A 17,912-nucleotide genomic window follows, 5' to 3' on the forward strand; every position below is an offset into this window, starting at 1 on the left:
AAGGATCAATCCAAGAAGAAGATATAACAATTATAAATATATATGCACCCAACATAGGAGCACTGCAATATGTACGGCAAACGCTAACGAGTATGAAAGAGGAAATTAATAGTAACACAATAATAGTGGGAGACTTTAATACCCCACTCACAAATATGGATAGATCAACTAAACAGAAAATTAACAAGGAAACACAAACCTTAAATGACACAATGGACCAGCTAGACCTAATTGATATCAATAGGACATTTCACCCCAAAACAATCAACTTCACCTTTTTCTCCCATCCAAGTACTAACCAGGCCCGACCCTGCTTAGCTTCCGAGATCAGACGAGATCGGGTGCGTTCAGGGTGGTATGGCCGTAGACAACTTCACCTTTTTCTCAAGTGTACACGGAACCTTCTCCAGAATAGATCACATCCTGGGCCATAAATCTGGTCTTGGAAAATTCAAAAAAATTGAAATCATTCCAGTCATCTTTTCTGACCACAGTGCAGTAAGATTAGATCTCAATTACAGGAAAAAAATTGTTAAAAATTCAAACATATGGAGGCTAAATAACACGCTTCTGAATAACCAACAAATCATAGAAGAAATCAAAAAAGAAATCAAAATATGTATAGAAATGAATGAAAATGAAAACACAACAACCCAAAACCTATGGGACACTGTAAAAGCAGTGCTAAGGGGAAGGTTCATAGCATTACAGGCTTACATCAAGAAACAAGAAAAAAACCAAATAAATAACCTAACTCTACATCTAAAGCAATTAGAGAAGGAAGAAATGAAGAACCCCAGGGTTAGCAGAAGGAAAGAAATCTTAAAAATCAGGGCAGAAATAAATGCAAAAGAAACCAAAGAGACCATAGCAAAAATCAACAAAGCTAAAAGCTGGTTTTTTGAAAAAATAAACAAAATTGACAAACCATTAGCAAGACTCATTAAGAAACAGAGAGAAGAACCAAATTAACAAAATTAGAAATGAAAATGGAGAGATCACAACAGACAACACTGAAATACAAAGGATCATAAGAGACTACTACCAGCAGCTCTATGCCAATAAAATGGACAACTTGGATGAAATGGACAAATTCTTAGAAAAGTATAACTTTCCAAAACTGAACCAGGAAGAAATAGAAGATCTTAACAGAACCATCACAAGCAAGGAAATCAAAACTGTAATCAAAAATCTTCCAGCAAACAAAAGCCCAGGACCAGATGGCTTTACAGCTGAATTCTACCAAAAATTTAGAGAAGAGCTAACACCTGTCTTACTCAAACTCTTCCAGAAAATTGCAGATGAAGGTAAGCTTCCAAACTCATTCTATGAGGCCACCATCACCCTAATTCCAAAACCAGACAAAGATGCCACAAAAAAAAGAAAACTACAGGCCAATATCACTGATGAACATAGATGCAAAAATCCTTAACAAAATTCTAGCAAACAGAATCCAACAACATATTAAAAAAATCATACACCATGACCAAGTGGGCTTTATCCCAGGAATGCAAGGATTCTTTAATATCCGCAAATCAATCAATGTAATACACCACATTAACAAATTGAAAGATAAAAACCATATGATTATCTCAATAGATGCAGAGAAAGCCTTTGACAAAATTCAACACTCATTTATGATTAAAACTCTCCAAAAAGCAGGAATAGAAGGAACATACCTCAACATAATAAAAGCTATATATGACAAACCCACAGCAAGCATCACCCTCAATGGTGAAAAATTGAAAGCATTTCCCCTGAAATCAGGAACAAGACAAGGGTGCCCACTCTCACCACTACTATTCAACATAGTGTTGGAAGTGCTGGCCACAGCAATCAGAGCAGAAAAAGAAGTAAAAGGAATCCAGATAGGAGAAGAAGAAGTGAAGCTCTCACTGTTTGCAGATGACATGATCCTCTACATAGAAAACCCTAAAGACTCTACCAGAAAATTACTAGAGCTAATCAATGAATATAGTAAAGTTGCAGGATATAAAATTAACACACAGAAATCCCTTGCATTCCTATATACTAACAATGAAAAAACAGACAGAGAAATTAAGGAAACAGTACCATTCACCATTGCAACAAAAAGAATACTTAGGAGTATATCTACCTAAAGAAACAAAAGACCTATACATAGAAAACTATAAAACACTGATGAAAGAAATCAAAGAGGTCACAAACAGATGGAGAAACATACCGTGTTCATGTTTTGGAAGAATCAATATTGTCAAAATGGCTATTCTACCCAAAGCAGTCTATAGATTCAATGCAATCCCTATGAAGCTACCAACGGTATTTTTCACAGAACTAGACCAAAGAATTTCACAATTTGTATGGAAATACAAAAAACCTCGAATAGCCAAAGTAATCTTGAGAAAGAAGAATGGAACTGGAGGAATCAACCTGCCTGACTTCAGACTCTACTACAAAGCCACAGTCATCAAGACAGTATGGTACTGGCACAAAGACAGAAATATAGATCAATGGAACAGAATAGAAAGCCCAGAGATAAATCCACGAACCTATGGACACCTTATCTTTGACAAAGGAGGCAAGGATATACAATGGAAAAAAGACAACCTCTTTAACAAGTGGTGCTGGGAAAACTGGTCAACCACTTGTAAAAGAATGAAACTAGAACACTTTCTAACACCATACACAAAAATAAACTCAAAATGGATTAAAGATCTAAATGTAAGACCAGAAACTATAAAACTCCTAGAGGAGAACATAGGCAAAACACTCTCCGACATAAATCACAGCAAGATCCTCTATGACCCACCTCCCAGAATATTGGAAATAAAAGCAAAACTAAACAAATGGGACCTAATGAAACTTAAAAGCTTTTGCACTACAAAGGAAACTATAAGTAAGGTGAAAAGACAGCCCTCAGATTGGGAGAAAATAATAGCAAATGAAGAAACAGACAAAGGTTTAATCTCAAAAATATACAAGCAACTCCTGCAGCTCAATTCCAGAAAAATAAATGACCCAATCAAAAAATGGGCCAAAGAACTAAACAGACATTTCTCCAAAGAAGACATACAGATGGCTAACAAATACATGAAAAGATGCTCAACATCACTCATTATCAGAGAAATGCAAATCAAAACCACAATGAGGTACCACTACACGCCAGTCAGGAGGGCTGCTATCCAAAAGTCTACAAACAATAAATGCTGGAGAGGGTGTGGAGAAAAGGGAACCGTCTTACACTGTTGGTGGGAATGCAAACTAGTACAGCCGCTATGGAAAACAGTGTGGAGATTTCTTAAAAAACTGGAAATAGAACTGCCATATGACCCAGCAATCCCACTTCTGGGCATACACACTGAGGAAACCAGATCTGAAAGAGACACGTGCACCCCAATGTTCATCGCAGCACTGTTTATAATAGCCAGGACATGGAAGCAACCTAGATGCCCATCAGCAGATGAATGGATAAGGAAGCTGTGGTACATATACACCATGGAATATTACTCAGCCATTAAAAAGAATTCATTTGAACCAGTCCTAATGAGATGGATGAAACTGGAGCCCCTTATACAGAGTGAAGTAAGCCAGAAAGATAAAGAACATTACAGCATACTAACACATATATATGGAATTTAGAAAGATGGTAACAATAACCCTATATGCAAAACAGAAAAAGAGACACAGAAATATAGAACAGACTTTTGAACTCTGTGGGAGTATGTGAGGGTGGGATATTTCAAAAGAACAGCATGTATACTATCTATGGTGAAACAGATCACCAGCCCAGGTGGGATGCATGAGACAAGTGCTCGGGCCTGGTGCACTGGGAAGAACCAGAGGAATCGGGAGGAGAGAGAGGTGGGAGGGGGGATCGGGATGGGGAATACGTGTAACTCTATGGCTGATTCATATCAATGTATGACAAAACCCACTGAAGTGTTGTGAAGTAATTAGCCTCCAACTAATAAAATAAAATAAAAAACAAAAACTTTTTCTCCTTGATGTTGCTTTTTTTTTTTTTAAATTAATTTTTTTTGGAGTATAGTTGCTTTACAACTTTGTGATAGGGAGAATAGTTGTGGTAGTATCTACTGTAACACAAAAGGAATCACTACACGTACACATATATCCCATTTCTTAGACTTCCTTCTCATTTAGGTCACCACAGAGCACTGAGTTCCCTGAGCTATAGAGCAGGTTCTCATCAGTTATCTATTTTACACACAGTGTGAATAATGTGTGTATGTCCATCTCTCCTGTATGTTCTGTGTGAGGTATTTCCTCCATCACAGAGACCTGGAGAGACTTTATTAGATGATTGTGATTAGTAAAACTATATTTCCTCAACTGGGTCAATGTGGAAACTCAGATACTTTCTATACCAATCCACCAGGGAAAACGGAGTCACAGCTGCTTACTGATGGTATATGATCTCAGCTATGTTTCTTTCTCTATAAAATGGGGATAAGGCTCTCTCTGTTCTGTTGTCAAGATTAAATGAGACAATGGATATACAAGGGCTTGTAAGTTACAAAGTGCTGTATGAGATTTATGCTTATTACTGGTTGGATGGAAAGAATGATGCTTCCTGGAAGATAGGCACAGAAACATTTTCCAGGGCACAGTGAAGGTATCAAAGGATAGACAGAGGCTCCTCTGATGGCAAATCTTTGGACCGGTGAACAAAGGGTTTATTTCTAGTTTCTTGTCAAAAATTAGTGCCAACACTACACACTGCCTTTGACGTTAGTTTCAAACAAGCATACCGATCAGAGACAGTATATAAGTGATCCAGCAGTTGGCAGGGAAGGTACCTGTCAGGACTGTCAGGCTCCCTGGTTCATTCACTTTAAGTACAGCCCCCCAAATCCCACTGCCAGCCACAGTGGCTGACACTGAGGCTTACACACTAAAGCGGAAACAAGGGGGTACTCTCTGAGATCTAATTACGACCAGCCAGGGGTTTCTATCTGCGGCAGCACAGCCGCTTTCTACCAGGACACTGACTTGGGCGAGGAGGGCTGATTTCAGCATTCCCAAAGTTTGCCTGCAATTTCTGAATGGAAGACTGTTTGCATTCCCAAGTTCTGCCCTGCTGTGAGATAGGCAGGCTTGTTTCTACCCAGCTGCCATTCACCATGCAAGATGACACTGCTTTCTAGAACAAACATAATCTCTGTGGACAACCTGCTGGTAATCAGGCACCAAAACATCTGCAGAAAAACTGAGCTGGGGGTCATTGAATACCGCAGATAAAAACACACAGCAATTCCATGCCTCAGCTGTTAACAGTGTTCCTGTTAGCTTTACAACTGGCTTTTAGACAAATCCCAAGTTCTTCATCTCTGATAACCAACTAAAAGTCAAGTAAAGAGCATTACTGGAGGGAAATATAAATTATTTAATTGTTCCAGGACCCAGTCCTTGGTTCTGGTCTACCTTAACTTAATCCATTGGTAGTCTTGTCAATTCTCATAGCCTTAAACTCCATTTATAATGGAGACCCCTCAATTGTTTATCTTCAGCCCAAACCTTTATCTCAAACTCCAGGATATGGTACTGTCTGTGTGACATCTCCATTTAGATGTCTGCTACTCAAACTCCATATGTCCAACACCGAACTTCTCTTTGCAATTTTTTGTTTTGAAATAATTTCAGATTTACAGAAAACTTGCAAGAATAACACTAAGAAATCCTCTATCCCCTTCACCAAGATTCCCTGTTAACATGTTTCCATATTTACTTAAGCATTCTTTCTCTACCCATATATGTGGCGATATATATCAGTGTTATTTTCTGAGCCATTCAAGAGTAAGCTGCAGACATGATGGCTCATTACTCCCCCAATACTTGTGATGTTTCCTAAGAACAAGGACATTCTTCAATATAACCACAGTGCAATTATCCAAATCAGGAAAAGTAACACTGATACAATAACATTATCTTATCTACAAGTCTTATTCATATTTAAGCTAATGCTATAGTCCCAGATTTGGCCAGTGGAATTCTTTCAAGTTTGTTCCTGTGTCTTCAACATGTCTGTATTATTATTTGAGTACTTTCTTACTTCCTGGCACAGTAAGATGTCCTGGGCTCATCTACCCTTTCTCTGACCCAGTCTGGAATCGGCTATTTCTCCAGAGTACCTGATTTCTCTAGTGGAGAATGATATTTAAAAACCTACATCTAGGTGCTGTGTGCTCGTTGTATGTGGAATGCCATTCCTTTCCAGCCTTTTCAGTGATGGAGTTAAGAAAATATGTTTGAGAATGTATATTTATATCCATTTCTATACCTATGTATCTATATATGAAAAACCGTGAGTTCATACTGATAATTACAATTCTAATCCAACATCACATGGTCCATTCCAGTCTTCCCTCTTTCCACACTTGTAACTCCCTTTTCTGACCTCACTTTTACTTATGAGCTTAATCCCAGATGCACCAAACGTAGTTTCAGAATTCCCAAGTCATGTAACACTGGGAAATTAAACTCTAGCTATTTCATTCCAAATGGGCTCCACCCACAGCCTTTTCCATCTCAGTTGATGGCAACTCTATGCTTCTAGTTGTTCAGGACAAAATCTTGTATTCAACCCTGACTCTTTCTTTCTCTCACATCAATCAGTTCAATTCAGTTGCTCAGTCGTGTCCAACTCTTTGCGACCCCATGGGCTGCAGCATACCAGGCTTCCCTGTCCATCACCAACTCCCAGAGCTTGCCCAAACTCATGTCCATCAAGTTGGTGATGCCACCCAACCATCTCATCCTCTGTCGTCCCCTTCTCCTGCCTTCAATCTTTCCCAGCATCAGGGTTTTTTCCAAGGAGTCAGTTCTTTGCCTCAGGTGGCTAAAGTATTGGAGTTTCAGCTTCAACATCAATCCTTCCAATGAATATTCAGGACTGATTTCTTTTAGGATGGACTGGTTGGATCTCCTTGCAGTCCAAGGGACTCTCAAGAGTTTTCTCCAACAACACAGTTCAAAAGCATCAATTCTTCAGTGCTCAGCTTTTTTATAGTTCAACTCTCACATCCATAAATTACTACTAGAACAACCATAGCTTTGACTAGATGGACCTTTGTTGGCAAAGTAATGTCTCTGCTTTTTAATATGCTGTCTAGGTTGGTCATAGCTTTTCTTCCAAGGAGCAAGTGTCTTTTAATTTCATGGCTTCCGTCACCATCTGCAGTGATTTTGGAGCCCCCCAAAATAAAGTCAGCCACTGTTTCCATTGTTTCCCCATCTATTTGCCATGAAGTGATGGGACTGGATGCCATGATCATAGTTTTTTTGAATGTTGAGTTTTAAGCCAGTTTTTTCATTCTCCTCTTTCACTTTCATCAGGAAGCTCTTTAGTTCTTCTTCACTTTCTGCCATAAGGATGGTATCATCTGCGTATCTGAGGTTATTGATATTTTCACCTGGCAGTCTTGATTCCAGCATGTGTTTCATCCAGCCTGGCATTATACCCTGTATCTAATCTGAGAAGAAACCTTGTCATTTCTGCCTTCAAAATACATTCACAACCCAACTACTTTCCAACACCTCCACTTCTACCAACCATGCTGATCCAAGCCACCACCATGATCTCAGGCTTAGACTTCTCCCACCTGATCTCCTTGCATCTTAATCTTACGTCAGCACAGGAGCCAGACAAAATGCAGGTCACCTATTTTATATACAGTAGTGTATACTTGTCAATTCAGTCTTCCGATTTATCCTTCCCTCCCTCCCCACTTTCCCCCCTGGTAACCATACATTTGTTTTCTGCATCTGTAACTCTATTTCTGTTTTGTAAATAAGTTCATTTGTACCCTTTTCTTAGAATCCACATACAAGGAATATAATACATTTGTCTTTTTTTGTCTGACTTACTTCACTCATAACTAATAAGGACCTATTTGATAGCACAGGGAACTCTCCTCAATACTTTGAAATGACCTACATGGGAAAAGAATCTAAAAAAGATCTAAAAATCAAAAAGATTGAAGGCAGGAGGAGAAGGGGACGACAGAGGATGAGATGGTTGGATGGCATCACCAACTTGATGGACATGAGTTTGGGCAAGCTCTGGGAGTTGGTGATGGACAGGGAAGCCTGGATATGCGCACATACATACATCACTGACGCACTTTGCTGCACGGCAGAAGATAACCCAACACTGTAAATCAACTCTAATAAAGTTTCTTTGAAAGGAAATAAAATGTAAATCACTCTTCTGCTAAAACCCTGCAATGGCTTCCCATTTCACTCAGAGTAAAAGCCAAAGTCAGTGGCCTCAAATGGCCTTACATGATCTAACAGCCTCCATGTCTCACTTTTGTCTCAGCTGTCTTTGCTGTCTGCCATACACTCCCATGTAAGCCCTTTGCTCTGCAAAAAACAATTCCTCATTTTCTTCAAGTGCTGGATCTCGCTTTCTCAATGAGGCCCACACTGACTCCTGGGTTTGAGACTACACCTCACCCACCAGGGCTATCCTCCTTATGCAGCTCTAAGTTTTTTCCTTCTCTAACAATAAGCACCTTCGCACATACCATATAATTTACTCATTTATTATGTTAATTATTTATCATCCACTGCTGGCTGTCAGCCAGAATTTAAGCTCCCTGAGAGCATGAATTCTTGTCTGTTTTGTTCACTGATGTACTCCACATGTGCCTGGCATGCAGTGGACATTCAACAAACATTTGGTGATGTTGAATGAATAAATTAGTGAGGTTCCAGCCCCAGGAATTACTTCATCTCCTATTTTGTCAGTATAGCTTGATTATAGATTTTCTGTAAGCCACAATTTGATTTTTAATGCATAACAGCAGTTCGGGCCAATGATTCTCAAATTCATTCTCCCCCAAGGAGGAAGGTGTTCTCATCAGAAATTCAGTAAGTAACATATCCATACCAGTGGTCCAAGGGGCTTCAAATAAATATCAAATAAGAGTTCCATAGAAAATTGGATTGCTTTTATATAACTTGTGTGAATCTACATATGAGGCTTCTGCTTTTAATTTCTAAATAGTGTGAGGGCCTAGAATTTCATTAGGAGTTAATGTACACATTTGATGAATTTTCTCATTTTGAGAGCACTATTTAAAAAATCTTCCACTTCTCTGTCTGCTGATAAAAATGGGAGATTAACATCCTAACACACTGCATTTCCTAGCACCTACAAGAACAGGTTTTTTTTTTAAAATTCAGTTTTAATTGGGGGATAATTGTTTTACAATATTGTGTTGGTTTCCACCATACAACAACGTGAATCAGCCACAAGTACACACATTATGTCCCCTCTCTCTTGAACCTCTTTTCCACCCCACCCCCATCCCACTCCTCTAAGTTGTCACAGAGCACCAGACTGTTCTCCCTGTGTTACACAAGCAACTTCCCACGAGCTATCTATTTTACATATGGTAATGAAGGCCAGATATTTTTCACATGGGGTACATCAGTGGTTTTTGTAGTCAAAATTTTGTATGTATCTATTTTCAGCGGTGGAAGGAGAAGTTAATAATCTCATTAAATTCTCGAAGGAGTGGTTTTCCCTGCTGGTCTAGTGGTTAAGAATCTGCCTTGTGATACACGGGACATGGGTTCAACCTCTGGTCGGGGAACTAAGATCCCACATACTGCAGAGCAACGAAGTCTGCACATCACAACTAGAGAGTCCATGCACTGCAATGAAAGAGCCCACATGACACGGTGAAGATGTTGTGATCCAATGCAGCCAAATAAACACACAAATATTTTTAACATTCTCACAGGAGTCTCTGACCTAAAAAAAGTTAAGAAACATTACATTTGACTATTTAGTGGCACTCTTCCATTAACAGTAAGTTTTCTGAGGGCAGGGACCATGTCTTTCCCATCCTCAAACCTCAGTGCCTAGCAAATAGTAAATAATGTGCTTGTTGAGCAAAAAGAAGTGAATAAGTAAAGAATAAATGAAATGAATCACTGCTGCCTTGGCTCACATTCTCTTTCCTTTCTCAAGGTTTCTGAGGAGATGAATCATAGCAGCACATCAAGGACATCTAAATGATAATGTTTCCGAGAGTAAGAACTACTCCAAGAAGTTATCGCCAGGTTTGAGTCGGGAAACCTTCATAGGAGTGGAAAAGAAATCATAGAGATGGGAGAGACATTTGTCTTTCTGTAGCTCTTTAAAGTTATGGTGTTTTTTGGTGGGTGGGCAATGGGTCCTAGGAACTTCGAGGTACTAAGGCCCAGAGTATAGTTTGCAAGAATTTGTTTCAGGTTTTAGGTTTAAGGGGAAAATGTGATAGATAATACCTTTATGTTCCTTTCTAAGTCGTTCATCAGGATAGGAAAGAAGGCAGAAATTCAAGTAAGAACCCTGTCCAGGAATAAACACTGGATTTATGATGTATCATTTTAGAACCTGAATATATTAGTCAGGGTAAACAGGCTACTCCTCTAATAGCATACCCTGAACTTCGAAGGGACTTTGAAATATTTATTACACAATTTATGCACCATGTTGGCCACAAGGATTCATTTCTATTTATAAGAGAGCCATCCACGAAGATTGATCAGATTCAATCTCTGGAATTGGCTGCATCTGTTCTGCCAAGGGAACTTTCTGCCATGGATGGCTTGGCTATGAATTATCCGAAATACTCCAGAGGGCAGCAAGTTGCCTTCTGTCCCCACTTCACACTCAGCAATAGACCAAAGTGGCTGCAGAACACGGTGGGTTGCCTGGAAATAATCATGACATAGGCTCTACATGGCTTCAGTGATGGCTAATCTCATAGAGGAAGCTGTGCAAGAACCTCCCCCCCAACATCAGACCCCACAAGCCATGTTCCTGACAGAGGCAAAGAAAGAGGCAACAGAGGTAAACCTAAGCCACATACAATGGAGAAATCTTCCATTTACCCTTTATGCTGAGTAAAAGAGCAGTAACTGGGGGCAGGCACAGTAAAGGTCACACTTCATTACTCAACACTTCCGTGAGTACCTACTAGGCATTAAAGCACGGTGCTGGGTACAGTGGGGCCCCTAGGTGAACAAGATGACAGCCCATGATCTCTCTCTGGAGAAGGAAATGGCAGCCCACTCCAGAATTCTTGCCTGGAGAATCCTGCGGACGGTGGAGCCTGGTGGGCTGCTGTCCATAGGGTCGCGTAGAGTCGGACACGACTGAAGTGACTTAGCATGCATGCACGCATTGGAGAAGGAAATGGCAACCCACTCCAGTGTTCTTGCCTGGATAATCCCAGGGACGGAGGAGTCTGCTGGGCTGCTATCTATGGGGTTGCACAGAGTCAGACACGACTAAAGCGACTTAGTAGCAGCAGCAGCAGCATCTCTCATAGTAGAGGGGAACATAAACGCTAATAACTGAAATGCAAGTGAGAGGTATCCAGACACACATGTGTTTAGAGAGGTCATGACAGTGTGTGGCCAGTGGCGGCAGAGGTCTGTGCTTGTGGCTGGTGGATCAAGGAAGGAAGGAAGGAAGGAAGGTTGTGGTCTTGGGTGCCCAGTTAAGGAGGCTTCTTCTCCTTTCTTTCTTTCCTCCCTCCCTTCATTTCTTTCTTCTTAATACTTTATGTCCTTAAAAGTTTTGACTAGAGAATTAATGATGCTCAGAGCTACTCTCCAGAGAGATTAACCCAGTAGTAACGAAGTTTGTGGGAATGGAAATTAAGCGACAGAGGCAATGGCTATTTAGGGCATACAGTCAACAGGTCCAGACTGCTGACTGCCGTGGGGATCATCAAGGTCACTTGGAGAATGCTGATGTCTCTCAAGAAAAGGGTCCCCAGGAGAGAAACAGGAGGCTTGAGAAAACAGATGTGCGGTTTTGGATATACTGAAGTGCTAAGTCGTAAAGAGTCGGACACGACTGAGCGACTGAACTGAACTGACTGAAGCTAACCTGACAGGCTGTCGGAAACGTGGGACTAAAGCCTTGGGGAGAGGTCTGGAATGCTGAAGCTACCGATGAGAGAGCATCCTGCATACAAATGGGAGCTGACACCACGAAAATGGAGGAGAGCTACCAAGGACAGACGAGGGTCAGGGGCAGAACCTGAGGGGATGCCTGCATACAGGATGAGAAAAAGGGCCGGACAAGGAAACAGAGAGAGCAGTCGTCAGGGCAATAATCGGAGACTCAGCAGACTGTCACAGGAAATAACCGAGGCAAGAGGCTCAGGAAGCCGTGGGTGGCCACCTCCGGAGGGGCACAGCGAGATGAGAGGACAGGACTTGGGGGAAGGCTGCCGGGCCTTCGAGGAGCAGTTTCACTGGACGTGGGGGTAGGGTCACAAGTCAGGTTTCAACTCCAGGGGTTAGAGAGGGAATGATGGCTGCCTAGTTTATATATACAGCAGTGTATGTACGTGAATCCCAAACTCCTAATTTATCCCCTCTCCCCCACATTTCCCCTTTGGTAACCACAAATTTGTTCTCTAAATCTGTGAGTCTGTTTTTGTTTTGTAAACAAGCTGTACCATTTTTCTAACTAGATTCTACATATGAGTGGACCTAGTGTATAGCACAGGGAACTAATATTCTGTAATAACCTACATGGGTAAAGAATCTGAAAAAGACTGAATATTTGTATATATAGAAATGAATCACTTTGCAGTGCATCTGAAACTAACACAGCACTGTAAATCAGCTATCCTCCAATAAAAATTGTTTTTTAAAAAGAGGGAACAAATGAGTTGTTCAATTCATATTTGTGAGCATCCATCTGTCTTTACTGCTTGCCTCTTCTTTTTCCTCCCTGAACTCACCATCTGTCCACTTCCACAATTATGTGCAAGTTTCTAAAGCCTCTTCCTATTAAGGATTCAATAGATACTGACAAATATTGACAAAACGAATGAGTAAGTCCCTCTAGGAATCCCCAGGCTCCTAGAAGGTTATTGCTTGTCTAGATTTTGTCCCCCAGGCGAAGAAACACCCAAGACGAATGAAATGTAGCTGTTTATTTTCACGGGCTGTGAGTCAGACAGGTCTGGATTTAAACCTTTGCACCCCTACCACTTACTACCTGTGTAATTTCACTGAGTGTCAAGTGAAAAAAAAGATGTAATCATAGTTCTCATTTCAAGGAGTTGATGGGAGGACTAAACAGGATAATGTACATGGTGCCTAATACAGAGTCAGGGCTCAATAAATTCTATCACTATTATGTCACTGGGTATTACCAAGGGCTACTTACTGAATAAGTATTTATTATTGATAGAGACAATAAGGAACACAAAAGAAGCATTTGAAATCATTTCTGGCCTCACAGGAGTTTATGATCTCATGAGAAGACTCAAGGTTGATATAGAATAGAAAATAGAGGAACACCACCTGATAAGTGTGGTAATGTCTATAAGTGAAACAGAAAATGAGGGTGAGGTGGAGATCATTGGAAATTCAAAACAGAGGTGGGATGCTTTTGATAGGCTATGGAGAGAGTGAGAAGATCAGAAAGAAAGAGACAGACAGAGAGAAAGTAGTCCAGAGGATGGGTGAACGTGTTAATGCAGAAATGCCTATGCAGGTACTGGGGTCACTTATGACCAGCTTTCTGTACATGGAAGATAAGTGATGAGGAGCAATCAGACATGAAATTGGTTATGGCAGGATGGAGCCTGTCAAGACCTTAGTACCACAGTTCTTGGTGTTTGGTGGCTATTGTTGGGAGGTCCATGCAAGTCTATTTGGAGGTGGGCAGAAAGGTCTGGTAGGGAGACCAGCCTCACTTGGTGGAGTCAGTCAGGAAGACTAAAGTCTGATGCTCATGCAAGGCTCCAGAGGACTAAATGTTTTTTTGAATGCCAGCCAGGATTGGAAGCAAAAGACTCATTCCAGACTGGACTTGCTCCTAATGAAGCAGTAAATCTGGATCTTGAGCCTTTTGGATAACAGGGAGCATCACGGGTGCTGGGGCGGAAGTGGGACAGGGAGAGATCAATGCCACAGCAAGCATGCATGTGTGCACCAATGAATGAATGACTGCGTGAGTGCAAACTTCCACAGTCTTCCTGGGTATTGCACAGACTCTAAATCTCCCTCAAGATTGCAGAGAGCATCGTTCTCTGGACAACTTTAGGTTTTGCAAAGCTACACACTTTTAATTACATTTAGTGAGGAAGCATCATAGAACTTGAGTGTATTTCAAGTCTGTAACAGAAAATGGCATTAAATGATAAAGCTTTCCTACCAAATTAAACATGCCTAGCCATCCCTATTTATAGATATAAGAAAAACATAACACAGATACACTTCTTTCAAATTCAGTGACCAATTTCCCAAACATCTGCACTGAAAAGATATGATGTTAAGAAGCGTTGGGGGAAAGAATCACAGTACATGCCACTAGTGGCATTCATTGATCTCAATTAATAGGATGTCCACTTGCCGGGGAGATAAATTAATCCAAGTTTAACATGATCATCTTTGGGGTTTACCTAAAATACTACTCCATAGACAGTGTGGGCCATCTCAAAAGGTGAGAGGTCCCAGGATACAGGGTTGTCAGTTTTTATAGGAGTGGGTAATTTTATAGGCTAATAAGTGGGAAAATTATTTCAACTATTTTGCGGAAGCAGGGGATTTCCTAAAATTGGGCCACCCCCCATTTTTGGGTCTTTTGTGGTCTGCCTTGGAGCTGTCATAGCACCTGTGGGTGTGTCGATTACCTAATGTATTACAATGAGCATATAATGAGACTCAAGGTTTAGTGGAAGTCAACTAGTCCACCATCTTAGACCTAGTTGGTTCTAACAAGCTTATGTTGTGACCTCCAGGGCTACATCATTCTTTTCAAGGTTGTGTCCTGCCCGCTTCCTGTCTCATTCCCCACCTCAGATATTTTGTAAAAGTTTGTTCTCCAATGAAAGCACACATTGATTTCTGAAAGTCAATATTTTGCAGTTTGCATTTCCAACTTTTAAATTTTTCTCAAATACCAGAAGTTAAAACTATCATTACTGGAAACATCTAAATTATGAAAAAGGTATATTCCCAGAGTTTATCAGTGCTTCTCTCATAGATAATCAATTGTGCTGTGACCATTGTTTTCAACTCAAAAAAAAAAAAAAAAATTTGTGCCAAATTTTCACCTAGGAATAGGAATTTTTAAATGGCATTATGAGGTTCTCAGTGAGAACCAAGCAAGTCCTACTGAGACTATTTTAGGAGTGTATTTTCTTCTGATAACAAAAAATATAAAATACAACTCTCTCTCTCATTTTTTTGACAGCATTGCACTATGAACAACTACTCAAAATGGGTTCCATTAAAGAGTTCCTTTCATTTCACTAAGTGAAATAAGGTCATCCTTTTTAATTTTGGAAATGTCTTTGCCCAGCCAAATGACAAATGTCATTTAAACTCCTGGCACATAAATTGCAATAATTTTTTAGACACAAACTTCAGGGTTCAACTGCCAAGTCTACATGCTTCCTTTCATGGTGTGCCAGCACAAAGAGTTACTAGGGGAAAATGTTTGTTAAATGAAAAAGGTTACATGATATTGAAGGACTGTGTGCTTAGGAATGGTTTCCTTTTGCCTGGTAGTCCAAGATCAGAGTAGCTGTCATTTCCTCCTTTACTGCAGGATTATCCTTTTAAGTAAATGAAAGGTTGATTCATATGTGCATTACCCTTATTATCTTGCTAGGGCACAGAAAAAGGTTTAGAATGCAATATTCGGGTCTAGAAAGTGACGAGATGTGAAAAAATTCCTTGTTTAGTGTCTAACAGAAAAGACTAGCCAGCTCAGAGGACCCAAAGCAGCATTGCTCTCTGCCTACCAGCTATGCTAGCAGTCCTCACCACTGTCTCATTCTCTACAGAGCAACTGCATTAAACAACATCATCTGCAAATCCAAAGTGATGACAAAATGTGACAGACCTGATCAGAGAGGGGAAAATACTAACAACCACTAAAATGGCTTAGAACACAGACCAACAAGTACCAAGCCGTGTAACAGGAATTTGTTATGCTAATGAAGTGTTTTACCAAGAAACCATTATAGTCTTTATATAAGGCAGTTAATGTTTTTATACGCAAATACTGTATTTCTTCAATATACCCTGAAATAGGTGATATTCCAACACTTGCTTCTTTGAAGAAAAGCTGTGACCAACCTAGACAGCATATTAAAAAGCAATGACATTACTTTGCCAACAAAGGTCTGTATAGTCAAAGTTACGGTTTTCCCAGTAGTCATGTATGGATGTGAGAGTTGGACTATAAAGAAAGCTGAGCGCCGAAGAACTGATGCTTTTGAACTGTGGTGTTGGAGAAGACTCTTGAGAGTCCCTTGGACGGCAAGGAGATCCAACCAGTCAATCCTAAAAGAAATCAGTCCTGAATAGTCATTGGAAGGACTGATGCTGAAGCTGAAGTTCCAGTATTTTGGCCACCTGATGCGAAGAACTGACTCCTTGGAAAAGACCCTGGTGCTGGGAAAGATTGAAGGTGGGAGCAGAAGGGGACGACAGAGGATGAGATGGTTGGATGGCATCACCAACTTGATGGACATGAGTTTGAGCAAGCTCTGGGGGTTGGTGATGGACAGGCAAGCCTGGCGTGTTGCAGTCCATGGGGTCACAAAGAGTTGGACATGACTGAGCGACTGAACTGACTGAGGTAACAGACACAGAGCAAGGCATTATGGAAACTGCACAGGCCCTGGAGTGTGATGACTTGGGTTCAAGTGTAGCTCATTAGAAACAGGGGGGCCTTGGATAAAAAGGGATGGTAATCATACCTGCTGTATCGAGTTCATAGGATTTTGGAGGAGCTCAAACAGGATCACGTATGTGCAAGTACTCTGTAAATTGTTAAGACCTTTCAGATCCAGTTCTTTATTATCATGATTATATTTGTCTGCTTACTTACTATATTAATCAGTATGGATCACAAGGTATACTGTAAATCAGTCAGCATATGTATCAAGTACTGATTTTGGCAAGTCACTGATTTAATAGCTTGAAGCCTTTGGGAAGATAAACATGGCTCTCAAATCCTGCTGTAGGCTGCAGAACAAGTCCCACTGTCTAGAAAGGCTAAATGTTCATCCATTTTGTGTAGAATGAAAGAGCAATAAGCAAATAGAACCTTGTATATCCGTATTAGCATTTAAATCAATATTTTATCTGAGAATATATTAGACAACAGGATTATTTAGGTTAATGTTATCTACTTGAAATATTTGTTCAAAGCACAGGCTGCCATCAAAGTATTTAATGTGGTTTAGATCAAGGGATTAGACTTTGAGGCTTAATGGAAATAAACTTCAAAAGACCCTTTTCACAAAAGTTAACATAAATAGAATATATAAACATAAAATATCATTTTTGTCTCAAAGGAACAGTTAAGCAGTAAACACAAATCTGCTTGTTCCATGTCTCAGTGGGATTTAGATTTTTAAAAAGGGGAGGGCCAATTCCTTTAATGTGGAGTTACTTTTAATACCTGTCTGTATGAAGTGATGAGGGACAATTTGATTAAGGTTAGGCATGTGGGTAAATAACCCTTAGCAGGAAAATCTGACTGTGGTCTGTGCATATGGAACCTTGAAAAGAAAGAATACAAGTTTGGGGCATATCATTAAAAATGTCCTGTCATGGACATGGAAGCAACCTAGATGCCCATCAGCAGAAGAATAGATAAGGAAGCTGTGGTACATATACACCATGGAATATTACTCAGCCATTAAAAAGAATTCATTTGAATCAGTTCTAATGAGATGGATGAAACTGGAGCCCATTATACAGAGTGAAGTAAGCCAGAAAGATAAAGATCATTACAGCATACTAACACATATATATGGAATTTAGAAAGATGGTAACGATAACCCTATATGCAAAACAGAAAAAGAGACACAGATGTACAGAACAGACTTTTGGACTCTGTGGGAGAAGGCGAGGGTGGGATGTTT

The 17,912-nt window shown here is 40.2% G+C and overlaps 1 protein-coding gene and 1 pseudogene across 3 annotated transcripts in view; both read right to left on the bottom strand.

The window, feature by feature from the left end:
- FRMD5 (FERM domain containing 5) overlaps window positions 1-17,912 on the bottom strand; it is a 333,295-nt gene that overhangs the window by 125,898 nt on the left and 189,485 nt on the right. The window lies entirely within an intron of this gene.
- On the bottom strand, window positions 263-369 carry LOC133068655 (5S ribosomal RNA; annotated as a pseudogene).

This window comes from Dama dama, chromosome 13, assembly GCF_033118175.1.
Source record: "Dama dama isolate Ldn47 chromosome 13, ASM3311817v1, whole genome shotgun sequence".
NCBI lineage: Eukaryota > Metazoa > Chordata > Mammalia > Artiodactyla > Cervidae > Dama > Dama dama.